The following is a 16,885-nucleotide window of genomic DNA, read 5'->3' on the forward strand; positions in this document are numbered from 1 at the left end:
AGTTTCCTCACACTCCTTTTTAGTCCCTAGGCAAGCAATGATCTGCTGTTCTCGGTCACTGTAAATTAGTTAGAAGTATTTAGAATTTTATATAAATGGAGTCCTAACAGTATAAAAGTCTTCAGAGTCCAGCATCTTTCATTCAATATAATAATTATGAGATTTATTTACACTGTTGCAAGTCTCACTGGATCATTCCCTTGTTTTCCTGAATAGTGGTATATCCCCTATATAGCTACACCACTTTTTATAATCCATTCATCCACTGACGGGACATGTAGATTGTTTCCAGTTTGGGTCTGTGATACTGTGGTATAAGAAATACATATTTTTAGGGTGCCTGGGTGGCTCAGTGGGTTAAGTACCTGACTCTCGATTTCAGCTGAGGTCATGATCTCAGTGTCGTGAGATCAAGCCCCACGTCAGCACAGAGTCTGCTTGTCCCTCTCCCTCTGTTCCTCCCCCCGTTCATGATCTCTCTCTCTAAAATAACTAAGTAAAATCTTTAAAAAAGAAAGAAATACATATTTTCAAGACATGAAAGCAACATTAAGTGTCCACCAGTAGATAAATGGATGAAGGGAATGTGGTATATATACACAAAAGAACATTATGCAGCCATAAAAAAAAAAAAAAACGAAATCTTGCCATTTGTTACAACATGGATGGACCTTGAGGGCATCGTGCAAAGAAAAATAAATCAGAGAAAGATGAAAATCATATAATCTCACTTATATGTCAAATTTAAACAATGAAACAAATCGAATTCATAGACACAGAGAACAGATTGGTGGTTGCCAGAGGCAAGGGAGAAAAGAGGTGGGCAAAATGGATGAAGGGGGTCAAAAGGTACAAAATTCCAGTCATAAAAGCAGTCATGAGGATGTAAGGTACAGCATGGTGACTATAGTTAATAACACTGTATCGTGTATTTGAAAGTTGCTAGAAGAGTAAATCTTAAAGTTCTCATCACACATATAAAAATTCTAATAATTATCTGTAATGATAGATATTAACTAGACTTACTGTGGTGATAATTTCACAATGTATACAAATTTCAAATCAATATGTTGTACACCTGAGACTAACATTATATGTCAATGACATCTCAATTAAAATATACATATTTTGTTGGTCCTTCCCCAGTTCTGGGCACAAAGCTCCTAATCCTTGGAATTTTTTAAGTGATAAGGGTGACAGGAACATCTTCTGTTACTCCTAATAAGCCCTCTCTCAACCATATCTGAGTTCATGCTAATTAAATGACTGTCACAGGCTCCTTGATAGCTACACAACGGGGGGCTGGTTAGCAGAAGAACCAACTGTATGACTAGAGGGTTGAAACTACCAGCCCTAACCCTGACGTTCAGAGGCTGGAAACTGAGTTCGACCACCAATAGCCAACGATTTCATCAATCAACACCTACATGATGGAAGTGTCATGAAAACCCTAAGTGATGGGGTTTGGAGGATATCGAGGTTGGTGAACATATCTATGTGTCAGCAGGAGAATATATCCCCAACTCCATGGGGAAGGAAGCTCCTGCACTTCGGACTCCCAGATCTCTCATACCTCTTCATCTGGATGTTCATTTGTATTCTTTATAGTATCCTTTATAATAAACCAGTAGTAATATGTAAAGGCTTCCACTGAATTCTATAAGCCATGATATAGCAAATAATGGAAACCGAGAAGGGGGTTAAGAAATCCCGATCAGTAGCCAGGTCAGGCTGAAGTGTGGGTAACCTGAGGACCCACCATATGTGATTGGTGCCTGAAGTAGGAGGCAGTCTTGGGGCCTGAACCCTTAATCAGGAGGTCTCTGCTGACTTGTAAATAGTGTAAGAATTGAATTAAATTGCAGAATTCCCATCTGGTATCTGCAGAGAATTAGAGAATTACTTGATGTGGAAAAACCACATTTGGTATCAGAAGTGTTGTGAGAAATTAACAGATCTTAGTAGTAAGGGTTAATGTAGATAAAGCTGATAGGAACATTTGTGGACCAGTGTTTGAGTGAACATATGTTTTCATTTCTCTTGGGTAAACTGGATTTCCATTATGTAGGTGTGATTGATGAAATTGGATTGTATGATTAGGTGTATGTTAAACTTTTTAAAAGAAGTTGCTGAACAGTTTCCTAAAGTGGTTGTAACATTTTATATTTCTACCAGCCATTAACGAGAATTCTACATCTTTGTCAACACTTGGTATTGTCAGGTTTAACTCAGCCATTCTAATGGGTATATATGGGAGTATCTCAAGAGGGTTCTTAATTTGCATTTGCCTGATAATTAATATACTGATCATCTTTTCATGCGCTTATTGGCTGTTCATATATCTTTTGTTTTACAAAGCTAATTGCCTGATCTTTAAGTTTCTTTTTACTTACTTATTTAAAAAAATTTTTTTTTGCCACCCCACCAGCATTTTCTTTTTAAAACCATGTATTAGGGGACTCCTGCATGGCTCAGTGGGTTAAAGCCTCTGCCTTCGGCTCAGGTCATGATCCCAGAGTCCTGGGATCGAGCCCCGTGTAGGGCTCTCTGCTCAGCAGGGAGCCTGCTTCCTCCTCTCTCTCCCTGCCTGCCTCTCTGACTAGTTGGAATATCTGTTTATCAAATAAATAAATAAAATCTTAAAAAAAAAAAACACATGTATTAACTTCTTACATATCGTGAAATGTCTTTCTGGGCTTATTCGATAGGTTTGATTAGTCTTCAGCATTATGTTGTTTAAATTGCTTTTTTTATAAAAAATGGTATTTGGTAATATTATTTCTTCCTAATAACTATTCATTGAAAATTGTCTTTGTTTTTATCCTTTATTTATTCTTCCAAATGAACTTAAATTTCCTGGTTAAATTTCAAAAGAAACATTTTGGGATTCTGACACAGTGATTATTAACCAATTTTGGAAGCATGCATATTTTTATTCTGTCATCCCATTCAGGATCATAGTATGACTTTCCATTAAAATTTTCTTTTTTTATCTTTCAGTAAAATTTCATAATTTTCTTCATTGATTAGCCTCATCTTTTTTCATTAAGTTATTCTTTGATGCTATAATAAATGGAGCATTCTCCCACTACATTACCTTTTTATGTTGTAGAAAAGTCACTAACCTTATCTTTTATTCAATGTCAACTTTCATATGAATTCATATCTATTCTAAGTGTCTTTCATTTTCTCTTTCATTTCTAGGTATAACCATTCCCACCTACAAATCACAGGAACTGCATCTATTTTACCATAAATCCTACTTCTAATTTCTGTTATATTTCATTATGTTGTCTTGAACTTGGCAGAAACAAAAACAAAACAAAAAGTAAACTAATGGTGGTATTACTGAGGCTTTGTTTTATTCTATTTTCACAGAAATGTCTCAGGCATTTCATTACATAGCATAATGCTGGTTCTTGGTTTGGACAGAAATTCTTTTTTTTTAAAAATTAACTACAGTAATCTTCATCTTATTAAAGAATAAATACTGAGTTTTATCAAACTCTTCTGGCATTGGTTGAGATAATCATGTAGTTTTTCATATTTGGGCCTCTATCCCCACACATTTTTTTATTCAATGGAGAAATTCTATCTGATTATGACATTGTTCTTTTAATATCCTGTTGAATCTGATTTACTAGAATTTCATATTGGCTTCCCATAACTGAACTAGGTCTATAATAACTACGTTTTGGTCTTTGTCAAATTTAATACTGGCACAGAATGAACTGAATGGCTTTCCATATGCATATAGGTATACTATGAAACAGTTTAACATAGAAAATGATTTCCTGGAAAGCTTGGAAGAATGTGTCCATACACCCGCTTAGTTCTGTTTTGTTGGTCTTGTTTGGAGAAAATGGGTTTGTAATTCTTGTAATTAAAGAAATGGAAAAATTATCTGACTATACAGGCATTTATTCATCCAACAAGTATTCATTAGTACGCATCTATGCACTGGCACTAGAGTTCCAACAGTGTGCCAAACAGCCATTAATGCTACCCTCAAAGAGACTATGGTCTCGTCCAGGGAGAAGAGACACAGATAATCAGAATCATTGTTAACAGTAGTAAGCATATGAAGAGAAGGTATAGGGAACTATGAAAACATATGACATAAATATCCAAATCAAGTCTGTGAAAATTAAGGGATTGTTTCCCCAGGGACATGAAATTTTGAATTGAAACCTAAAGGTACACAGAAATCAACTGCTCAAAACAAGGGTTAACAGCATTTCAGGCAAAACAAACAGGATATACAAGAGGCCTGGAGTGAGAGGACAGTTGTGTACAAGATGAACAGAAAAACTGGTCTGGCCAGAGTGCAGGAACCAAAGGAGTAAGGCCACAGGGCTGGAGAGGCAGGCAGAAGTCACATGTGATTTGACGGCAAGTAGGAGGTTTCTTTACCTCACGAACAATGGAACCCAGCTAAGGGAATTTCATAGAGGAATCACAATAACATCTTCTACTTCTCTAGTTGATTTTAATGATTTACATTTGCTAGAAAATTTTAGATTTCAACAAGATTTCCAAGAATGGTACCACAAAACTGCATAGCAGTCTCATAATTTTTTAGATCACTTCTCAATTCACAGTATTCCTTTTTACTTTATTTTTTTAGATGGGGAGGTGGACGGGCAGAGAGAAAGAATCTATTTCATTTTATTTAAATTCAATTAATTAACATATGGTATATAATTAGTTTCAGATGTAAAGTTCAGTGATTTCATCAGTTGCATAGAACACCTAGTGCTCATTAACATCACGTGCCCTCCTTAATGTCCATCACCCATTAACCCCATCCCTCCACCCACCCCCAGCAACCTTCAGCTTGTTTCCTATAGTTAAGAGTCTCTTATGGTTTGTCTCCCTAATTTCGTCTTATTTTATTTTTCCCTCCCTTCTCCTATGATCCTCTGCTTTGTTTCACATATGAGTGAAATCATATGATAATTGGGCTCTTTCCATAGTTTGGCTATTGTGGACATTGCTGCTATGAACACTGGGGTGCAGGTGCCCCTTCAGATCACTATGTTTGTATCCTTTGGGTAAATACCTAGTAGTCTGATTGCTGGGTTGTAGGGTAGCTCTATTTTTAGCTTTTTGAGGAACCTCCATACTGTTTTCCAGGGTGGAGGGAGAGAGAGAATCTTAAGCAGGCTCCACACCCAGCACGGAACCCGACACCGGGCTCAATCTCACATCCCTGAGATCATGACCTGAGCTGAAATCAAGGGTCAGACGTTTAACTGACTGAGCTAACCAGGCGCCTCCCCTAATGTTCCTTTTTAGTTTGTATAGTCATTTCCTTCTCTTTTCCTCTATTAGATTTGCTATGGGTTCCTATAATTTTATTGGGATTTTTTTAAAGGTCCACTCTGGCCACTTTCACTTGCTTAATAATGAATAATCAAATTGAAAATTCTTGCTATATTCTTTGCCAACAGTGAGGGGGGAAAAAAAAAAACCTTTTCCTGTCCTTGAGTAAAACTACGTCAATGAATTTTCTTCTGTCCTATGTTTGTTTGTTTGTTTGTTTCTCCCTCATCTTACATTAACCTCCTTACTTTTTGGTCTGTGCCATTTTGCCGAATTGGCACATCACTCTAGAGGTTGTATAATCCTATTCGAAGCAACAGAGGAAAAAAATACACATCTACAGTGTCTGTGACTCTCTTTTTGTCACTATAAAATACTAAAGCCATACTTCTAAGAGATTGTCCTGTATCAGAAGTCACTGCAAAGGCTTTGGTATACTCTTAGAGATTAAAGAAAAAAGAGAATAGCTTTATTGTCAAGGTAAAACTCCAAGTACCACATCTGCACCCTCATGTCTCTTAACAGTATATAAAAAGAGGTCAAATAGTTAAAACACAACATGTTCAGAGGACAATGAGATTTCAGTGCATGTGTACACGTATGCGCAGAAACTAATCCAGTAGAATTAACACATGAACACTTGGCTAAATCTGACGTCCTAACGGAATAGTTACAGGGAGATCTTTCAGAGAGGTCATCAATCCTCAAAACAGACTTCAAATTAAAGGTCTGCAGTGAGACAGTTAATTGTCTCAAAACTCCAAAATGAATTGATGCCAAATGATTTCACTGCACTTTAATTCCCAAACAGAATCCCTTATGGCTACATACTTTAGCTACCTAAAAATTGCACACCAGATCTCCAGGACAGGAACCTTACTGCAGTTAGTGCTAACTATACTCAGTTTACCTCCTGTCTCTCTTACTCCTCCCTCTTCCTGAAAGGGGAAGTTGGGAGAAGTAAGCAAGGTCCTCTCTTGGCAGGAAAAAGAGAAATCAACAGTTTACACTTCTGTTCAGGAAAAGAGAGACACTGGGATCTCTCTCTCCTCTCTGTAAGCAAAGACCATCCCTCTGGAGCAAAAAGATGATCATTTCAGTATGTCTGTAATTGGCTACTTTATTAAATGGAATACATCAGAATCCCTGTTGGGAGCTAAGAAAGCAACCATGAAGGAACATTCATTATCCATCTATCCTCATTTCTGCTTAACCAGTCAGGGGACTGACAACGAGATGTGGGCAGAGAGGAAAAACTAGTGTGTACAGACACACTGCTCTGGCAATTAAGATCACCTTTATTTCTACTATGTGTTTATTTTCTCTGTAGAAAATGTATCAAAGTAGAGAAGAAAATGCTAGAGAATAAAACCAACCCACAATCCCACTATACAGAGAAAAAAATATTTGGGAGGATTTTCTCCTGTTAATGCTATATCCCCAGGGGAATTATAACTCCTTGACCGTACTGCCCACCTCTGCCTCAAAAAAGTCTCCGTAAATGATGTCGATCTCTTTATGAGGGACAAAAACCTGAAGTAAAACATTGTTCTTGTAGTGATCTTCATTATGACACTTTCAGGAAGACGGGTATCAAAAAGTGAGCCTTATGGAACATCAGAAATGAAAGAGTGATATAACTGCATATATGCAAAATTTTTGAAAGTCTATAATACTGGGGGGCCTGTGTGGCTCAGTAGCTTAAGTGTCTGCCTTCGGCTCAGGTCATGATGATCCCAGGGCCCTGGGATTGAGCCCTGCCTCTGGCTCCCTGCTCAGTGGGGAGCCCGCTTTTTCCCTCTCCCTCTGCCTGTCACTCCTCCTGCTCTCCCCAGTGAGCACCCTGGCTCTCTATGACAAATAAATAAATAAAATCTTTTTTTAAAAGTTTATAATACTGTACACAAATTTATTTTAAAGATTTAAAAATTTACAGAGTTTTGGCTCTAGGAAAAATACACATTACAAAAAGTATTTCAAGAAGACAAAGACAATCTGAAGAGACTCAAAGCCAGAGAATGGAAAAAACAGTCACTTATCTATATACCCTCAAAGTCATTTAGGATGAGTTCATTTTTAGAAGTTAAAGCCTAACAGAACACATAATCCCTATATAAAGTTAATCAGCTCATTCTACAGACTGACCTAATCCTGATAACAAAACTTAAGAAGAGCCTCCCTAAATACAAAGGCCAAACCAATTTCACTTAGGCAGATCCAATTTTCTCCTAAAAAACAATCAGCAAATTGAATACAGATATTAACTGAATGGACTGAAAGAAATAATATATTTGCAGAGAATCTCCCCAGAATTTCCAAGATGGATGTCCTTACAGTTGTTTAGAATTATAACCCCAAGATGTTACAATGATGAAAAATGCAGTTCCAACCCCCAAATCTTCTAGATAGGTTATCTTGTCTTTCTTAACATTATACGACTTAAAGATGGGAGCCTACACACACACACAAACACACACGCGCGCACACACACACACGCCCCAAACATAATACAACCCTTACAAAGAATTCATTTCCTGTCCTAACAGGAGACTGAATGAGGGAACTCAGGACTCAGGCCTCATCTGCCAGGCTGCTGTGACGTCACTCTTACCACCAATCATGATCAGCTTCTGCTTATCCATTTTATTCCACCTGGGCACCTATGTTAGCACTGATCCTTTACCAACCAGTGTGTCACATTATGGCCACCTGCCACTGCAAAATGTTTTCTTCTAAGCAACTAATGTAACATTAAAAAAATGCATTTGGATTGGGGCACCTGGCTGGATCAGTTGGTAGAGCATGAGACCCTTGATCTTGGGGCTATGAGTTTGAGCCCCGTGTTGAGCACAGAGATTACTTAGTGAAAAAATAAAACTTTTTAATGTATTTGGTTAGTACCATAAACCATTACTTTTTTAAAGATTTTATTCATTTATTTGAGAGACAGAGAGAACACGTGCAGGAGTAGGAGGGAAGGGCAGAGGGAGAGACAGAAGCAGACTCCCCGCTGAGCAGGGAACCCGACATGGGGCTTGAATCCAGGACCCCAGGATCATGACCTAAGCCGAAGGCAGTCCCTCAACCAACTGAGCCACCCAGATGCCCCGTAAATCGTTACTTTAAAAGAAACGAGGGTCATCTATATGAAGAAATATCACTATTATTCCGAGCAGACAGGTCTTAGCAACCCAAGGGCTATGACACCTACTAACAGATGAGGGAAAGAATACAGATACACTATCACACACAGATTAGTTGTCAATTAAAAACTTTTCCTACCCATTATATACAAGAATACGGACCATTCTGCTTGTACAACCTTAGGAACACTGGTGACTGGTACTATGAAAGGAGAGGCATGGATTGAGGCCTGCCAGGTACTTAACTCCAATCAGCAGCTTGGGTAAAGAAAGGATCTTTACTAAGTAATCACGCTACCCTATTTTATTTATTTATTTATTTGACAGACATCACAAGTAGGCAGAGAGGCAGGCAGAGAGAGAGAGGAAGAAGCAGGCTCCCCGCTGAGCAGAGAGCACGATGCGGGGCTCAATCCCAGGACCCTGGGACCACGACACGAGCCAAAAGGCAGAGGCTTTAACCCACTGAGCCACCCAGGCGCCCCACGTTACCCCTATTTTAATATTAAAACTTAATCCTTATTCTTATATACATCCTCAAGAAGTATTTGAGAAAATTAGTCAAATTAGCTGTATATGCTCACACACACACACACACACACACACACACACACACACAATCAACAGAAAGCCAAAGCATGACTTTCAGCACAGAGAAGGATTCAAAGTTCTAACTGCTTTCTCTCCACACTGTCTTTAAAGACGCTTCTTGGATCTGTCTCAGTTCAATTGAAGAAAATGATTACAAGCATAATTAGCTCATCCTTTACTAGTATTTGCCTACTTAAAATACAGTGAGTACTACCAAAACTAGCACAAGACATTTCTTATTATAGTTATTTTCATTTCATTAAAGTTGCACTACCCATTTCTGTGAAACTACTAAAATGCAACGTTTGTGTATTTTTAAAAGGAAAGACTTAAAATGCTATTTTCAATTACACTTCTAATCCTATTTGAATCAGTGTGAATATATTGACAAGAGAATTGTTCTTTCACAATCAACATGAACAATGAAAGAAAAACTATTCTGTGGGCTTAAGCACTTATGCCTTAAGTGTATAAAAATAGCAGTTCTCACATGTATTTAGGAGATGGAGTACCAAATACATTTATGAAAATTTACGTGTGCGATTTTTTTAAAGGACATTTAATTTTATGTATCTGGAGCTGGTGTAATTAATAGGCTTCAATTATTTAATAAAAGTTATAGAAGAAAATGTAAATTGAGTTAGTTTTCTGCAAACTGGAAAATAATTATTCCTTCATAATTTAATACTATGTTATAAGGAAACTCACTTATCTTAGAGATCATGCCTCCCCCGCTAGAATGGCTATCATCAAAAAGACATACAATAACAAGCGTTGGCGAGGATATGGAAGAATTGGACTCCTTAGACATTGCTCTGCTGGCAGGAATGCAAGATGTTGCAGTCACTTTTAGAAAACAGTCTGCGTGTTCTCAAATGGCTAAACACAGACTTACCATATGACTCAGCAATTCTGCTGCTAGGATTATATCCCAGAGAAAGAAAACATATATTCACATAAAAACTTGTGTACAAATGTTCAGAATGACATTATTTATAACAGTCAAAAAGCGGAAACTCCAATGCCCATCAACTGATGAATAGATGACCACAATGTGTCAAAGCCATAGAGTGGAACAGGATTCCACTAGAAAAAGTAATGAACTACTACATGCTGTGACATGGATAAACTTTGGAAACATGCTAAGGAAAGAAGCCCAGACACAAAAGGCCATGTACTGTATAAATCCATACGAAATGTCCAGAACAGGCACATCGATAGGGACAGAGAGTAGATCACTTGCGGCCAGGGGCTGGCTAGAGACAAGAAAGGGAAGTGCCTGCTAAAGGGCACTGATCTCTTTGTGGGGTGGTAAAAAAAAATCTCCTGGAATTATAGATCGGTGATGGCTATACATCTCTGTGGATAGACTAACAGCCACTGAAGTACAATCTATAAAATGGTAAATTTTACTATATGTGAATTATATCTCAATGTTTTAAAGTCATGAGTAAACACAAAAAATACAGTTATTAACACTTACAGAGATACTAAATGAAGATTATTTTTAAATATTTTATCTATCATGGAAACTTACCCACCTATATGTTAGTTAAGAAACTTTTTATGATATAAACATTTCTATTAAAAATAATGTCACAACTGGCAGCCAATAACTTTTACCACGTTCCAATGCAGCCGCCAAAAGTTCTGATTTAAAAAGACTTAAAAAGACGTGATGGAAATTAAAACAAAACCAAGTATAGGATTATGCCAGTTATCCATCCACATTATCCCTTAGAGTGGTTCATGAATCACTGGTACATTTTGAACATAGTAAAAGATCCTGATTACAGACTTATTTACACAAAGTAAATACCATAAATTTTTGACTCAAATTTCTACCAAGAAGCCGATGACTATTAATTTTTATTCTGTACCATAATGAATGTCCCAGACCTGATGTGTAAGCTTTTGCTATGTCTCAATTCTATTAATTTCCTTCTGGAAAAAAGAATTCTACAGGAACACGAGACAGCTGCAGGTAATAACTTAAAATCTTATTAATTCAAATTAATATTACTGGAGGACTACATGAATTATTACTACATTAAAATAATAATGTGTGAATTATTAATATACTAAAATAACCTTACTATAGCTACTACACAGAGTAATTTATTTTAATTCTAGCAAAGTATTTTCTGAATTGCCAAGCCAAGAACCTGCCAAGGTCTACCTCATTAAGTCAACAACAGTTCTCTAAGCAATTACGTCCACAATATTGCAAGAAATACAAAGATATTAGCCCCCAGTCTCAAGAATTCTACAGTGTAATGCAAGAGGAAAGTGAGCAGCTAATATAAACTGGGGACAGACTATAAATGTTGAGAGTCTTACAGTTTAACCTATAGGTAGTAAGGAAAGCATTAAATGATCTGAACCATCTACTCCTATGTTAGACAAGGAGAGAAGAGTTACAGGAACCCTGAAGAGGAAACTCACAATAGTCTGGATGATGAGGATGAAGAATCTAAATTAAAGTAATAGCAAGGGAAGGGCAGGTGAGGAAAGGCTCTCGAGCCTTATTTACAAGGTAGAACCAACAGGACTTGGGAGGCTGCGCAGAGAGAAGGCAGTATCACCTAGAAGTTAAGGCTTGCCTATGCTCTGAGAACACTCCTGGGTGAGAGGTTTGGCTCAGACTCATTTCAGCTGGGCAATGACTTCATCTCTATGGGTTTCTGTTTCCTCTGTAAAATGCAGGTCATAATACTGTCGACATACCAGGGTTGTCGTGAGGATGAATTAGAAAAGAAGGCATGTAAAGCACTTAGCATTGTGCTTGCCACAGAGGATGACAAGGTTAACAGTAATCCCACTGACCAGGACAGGAAACACAGGAAGAACTGTAAATGGGGATAAGCGTGGAGATTAGCTAAGTATACTACATTTCTGCTTGCGCCCCACAGACAGAATCTGTAAGTCTAGAGAATGGGGAATACAACAAAATTTGTTAAAGTAAATTAAATTAAAATATAGCTAAAGATGTCTAGCTATGAAAGGTCTTGAACACCTTGCTATAGGATTTGGACTGAATAAAAAATCTACTGTCTCCTAAATACGATGTTTAGAGTTCATATATGTCATTTCTTTTCTTTTTTCATTTATTTTCCAGGTGAGAAAACAAAGACCCACAGAATGAAGAAACATCCCAAAAGTCACACCAATCATTGATATGCATAGCATGAGCTTGTTAATAAATTAAATACTGGCTCTCTACTCCTCCCCATTCGACACACAGCCACATCTTCTGGTGCAGTGCCAGCCGAGTCCCCAAAACACAATGGTGGAGTTTGGAGTAAATGGATTTGGCTATTTTTGGCACCGGATCACCAGGGCTGCTTTTAACTCTGGCAAAGCAGATACTGTCACCATCAATGACCCCTCATTGACCTCCACTACATGGTCTACATGTTCCAGGATGACTCCACCCTTGGCAAATTCAACAGCACAGTCAAGGCTGAGAACGGGAAATTTGTTTTTTTCTGATGGAAAACCCATCTCCATCTTTCAGGAGTGATATCCTGCCACATTCAAATGGGGTGATGCTGATGCTGAGTATGTTGTGGAGTCCACTGGGGTCTTCACCACCATGGAGAAGGCTGGGGCTCACTTGAGGGGTGGGGCCAAGAGGGTCATCATCTCTCCACCTCCCGCTGATGCCTCCATGTTGGTGATGGGCGTGAACCATGAGAAGTATGACAACTCCCTCAAGATTGTCAGCAAAGCCTCCTGTACTACCAACTGCTTGACCCCTTTGGCCAAGGTCATCCCTGACAACTTTGGCATCATGGAGGAACTCAGGACTTATGACTCCACGCTATCACTGCCACCCAGAAGACGGTGGATGGCCCCTCTGGGAAGCTGTGGAGTGACGGGTAAGGGGCTGTCCAGAACACCATCCTTGCTTCTACTGGTGCCACCAAGGCTGTAGGAAAGGCTATCCCTGAGCTAAACAGAAAGCTCACTGGCATGGCCTTCTGTGCCCCACCCTCAATGTGTCGGTCATGGATCTGACCTGCTGCCTAGAGAAAGCTGCCAAACGCAATGACATCAATAAGGCGGTGAAAGAGACATCAGAGGGGCCCCCTCAAGGGCATCCTGGGTTACACTGAGGACCAGTTTATCTCTTGCAACTTTAACAGTGACACCCACTCTTCTACCTTCAATGCCAGGGATGGCATTGCCCTCAATGACCACTTTGTCAGGCTCATTTCCTAGTAGGACGATGAATTTGGCTGCAGCAACAGGTAGTGGACCTAATGGTCTACATGGCCTCCAAGGAATAAGAGCCCCCTTGACTACCAGCCCCAGCAAGAACAAGATGAAGAGAAAGCCCTCAGCTGCTGGGCAGTCCTTGCCCCAACTCATAACTGAGAATCCCCTGACCTCCACAGTTTTCAATTTCTATCCCAGACCCCCTGAAGAAGAGGAGGAGCTTGGGAAGTCCTACCTTGTCACGTACCATCAATAAAGTATACTGCACCCAGCAAAAAAATAAGTAAATAAGTGATATTCGTACTCTTCATTTGCTTAACAAAACTGAGTCCTTATATAAAACTTCCTTCTAACCCTATCCTTATGTTTTGGAAAATTTGAAATTACTGGGATAAAAATTAAAAGGACGTAATGCAATGTAGTGGTGATGGTTATAACACAGGTTTTCAACAAATATCATTAAAAGTCTTCTTTAGGGGCAACAGTCAGTTGCCCCTAAAGTTGCTTTGGGTAGCAACAGTCAGTTAAGTGTCTGACTCTTGGTTCGGGTCAGGTCATGATCTCAGGGTTGTGAGATCAAGCCCCATGTCAGGCTCCACACTCAATGGGCAGTCTGCTTGAGATTTTCTCTCCCTCTCCTTTTGCCCCTCCCTCTCCTGCTCAGTCACTCTCTCTCTCTAAAATAAATAAATAAATCTTTGACAAATAAATAAAACTCTTGTTTAAAAAGTAAGTACAGAATTTTAGGAAAACTCAAATTATTTTCCTGATGATATGATAAATTTTTATTTCTCTTTTCTGAAATTAAAAAAAATTTGAGTACAATTGACATGACAAATTTTAAATATGAAAATTTGTCTTTAATTATAATTTTTTAAAAAAAATTTTTTTAAAGATTTTATTTATTTATTTGACAGACAGAGATCACAAGTAGGCAGAGAGGCAGGCAGAGAGAGAGGAGGAAGCAGGCTCCCTGCTGAGCAGAGAGCCTGATGCGGAACTCGATCCCAGGACCCTGGGATCATGACCTGAGCCGAAAGCAGAGGCTTTAACCCACTGAGCCACCCAGGTTCCCTGTCTTTAATGATAATTTTTAAAAAATTTTTTTAAAGATTTTATTTATTTATTTATTTGACAGAGAGAGAGATCACAAGCAGGCAGAAAGGCAGGCGGGGGGGGGGGGGAAGCAGGCCCCCCGCTGAGCAGAGAGGCTGAATGTGGGGCTTGATCCCAGGACCCTGAGGTCATGATCTGAGCTGAAGCAGAGGCTCAACCCACTGAGCCACCCAGGCGCCCCTTAAAATTGTTTTTAATCAAGTAAATATATTCCTAAAATATTTTATTACTGAAATTTAATTAACATTTTTCTTCATTTTGAGAAATAAATATAATTTAGAGAAAATGACAATTTTAAGAAGCTTTCTTTTATATATATATATATTTAAGATTTTATTTATTTATTGAGAGAGAGAGAGTGAGCGTGAGCAAGAGGAGGGGCATAGGGAAAAGCAGACTCCCCACTGAGCAGGGAGCCTGACAAAGGCTCTATCCCAGGACCCTGGGGGATCATGGCCTGAGGATCATGGGATCATGACCTGAGCCGAAGGCAGATGCTTAACTGACTGAGCCACCCAGACACTGCAGAAGCTTTATTTCTTTCTCGGTAAGACCCAGTTCACAAAGATACTATATGAATTAATGGAGTATCTAGAAGACCCTGCAGTAAATCTCTAAATGCCAATAATGACCACCACTTTCCATCTCTTTCTTTTTATAATTCACTCCTTTGACTGCACACATCCTTCTCTCTGTCCACTTCTAATCTAAGCTTACTATGGTACTGCCATAATGGTGTTTAACCAAAACAAAGTTTCTCTCTCTGTACTTAAGAAGGCAAACACTACCACATTCTATGCATAAAATATTTCAACTCCAATCAAAAGCAAAGCTATACAGGCAAAAATAAGACCAGCCAATATGCAAAAGTTTTTGTAGATATCATAACCAGAACAATGTTATAAATTATGTGGGATGCCGAGGCTCTCAGAATCCTAGCTTTTAGTTTAAAAATAAGTTATACATTGGGGCACCTGGGTGGCTCAGGCGGGTAAGCGTCCAAATCCTGGTTTTGGCTCAGGTCATGATCTCAGGGTCATGAGCTCAAGCCCCGCATTGAGTTCCACGCTCAATGCAAAGTCTGCTTAAGAGTCTCTCTCCCTCTCCCCCCACACTTTCTCATATGCACTCTCACTCTCTCTAAAATAAATAAATAAATCCTAAAAAAAATAAGTTATGTATAAAGAAACTTTAATACTTCAATGAAAGGATCTCCTTCTGGATCCACAGTATTATAAAAACTATCTTCATTTAGTTCTTGAATCAAAGCAAAAGTATGTTTTCAAGTTATTGCACACCATTAATATAGGAATATGAATACCAAAGCTTAATAATTTTGTGCAGCCTAATTTCATCACACCCACACATTAATAAATGTTTGATTATACTTTTTGTTTTCAGTTCAGACAAATTATATCAGCCTTGATTTCTATAAAGTTTTAAGATACCTCATTTTACTTCTAAGAAAATCGCATGTTGTGGTTTGCAACATCTCTAATTAGTGAGGAAGAAAATTGCTGAGTCAAAAGAAACTAATTACAAAGAGCTGATGTAGTATATAGAAATAATCTACGGATATAAATTTTCAATTTTTGGTCCTGTAAGGGAAAATGGAACAAGATTAATTTAAGTACTAAGGAGTGAACTTTTAGCCTAAGTAGGCCATCCTACAGACGACCATCTATTCAATCAAAGGAAGAGGACTTCTAGGATGAGAAAGCCCTGCCCTTCTTACCAGAAGACCATGACAGGAAGGGTGAGTGGTGCTTTCGTTTGTATTTAAATGGTCATACATCTAAATTAGGCGAAGAAGCATTTTGACAGAAAATTTTAAAATAACTGATATATTTGACCTGAAAAAATTCAAATAAGAACTGAACAAAAACAAAAACAAAAACCCGTTTCATAACAGACATACAGAAGTACCAATATAAAATTATTATGTTTATATGCACCCCAATGAAATTTACTTTACTGATTTAACATTTTTCACTATTTCAAAGTGCCAAGACATGTGATGCTAATTTGAGAATGAAGACTCTATGGGTTGACAATTTTTTTTGTTTTGGAAGTGACCTTGGTATGACTTACCCACAACAAAATCAACTTTTCGGTAACACAGATGGTAGACTAGACACTGCCAATGTTTTAAGCTTAGAAAATGCTTTTAATTTTTTTTTATTTCCCCATGCTGTGCTTACTGCTTTACATATGTCTCTGACTGCCAAAGAATTGTAACTAATCAGCATGAGATACATTTTGTTAGTACACAGCTGGGTACTTCAGTCATACAACATCTGCTTCTCAACATATCTTCTGCCTTTTCTTCATCTACCTCGAAACAGCTCCTATGAGTCGTCACAGTAAAGCATATATGCCTCTCAATATTTGGAAGCTGAACTTGATCACCATCATTATGTTTATTATTATTTTACAGAATTATCAGTGGCTTCTGAGTAACTAAAAACCATTCAGTGAATCTAAGTTGT

The 16,885-nt window shown here is 38.2% G+C and overlaps 1 pseudogene across 1 annotated transcript; it reads left to right on the top strand.

The window, feature by feature from the left end:
- Positions 1 to 12,279: 12,279 nt before the first annotated feature.
- Positions 12,280 to 13,351, top strand: LOC308342091 (glyceraldehyde-3-phosphate dehydrogenase-like; annotated as a pseudogene). The gene has a single exon. The product of its transcript is annotated as a glyceraldehyde-3-phosphate dehydrogenase-like (transcript).
- The last annotated feature ends 3,534 nt before the right edge of the window (positions 13,352 to 16,885 follow it).

The sequence above is a fragment of the Martes martes genome (assembly GCF_963455335.1).
Source record: "Martes martes genome assembly, chromosome: 4".
Lineage (NCBI taxonomy): Eukaryota > Metazoa > Chordata > Mammalia > Carnivora > Mustelidae > Martes > Martes martes.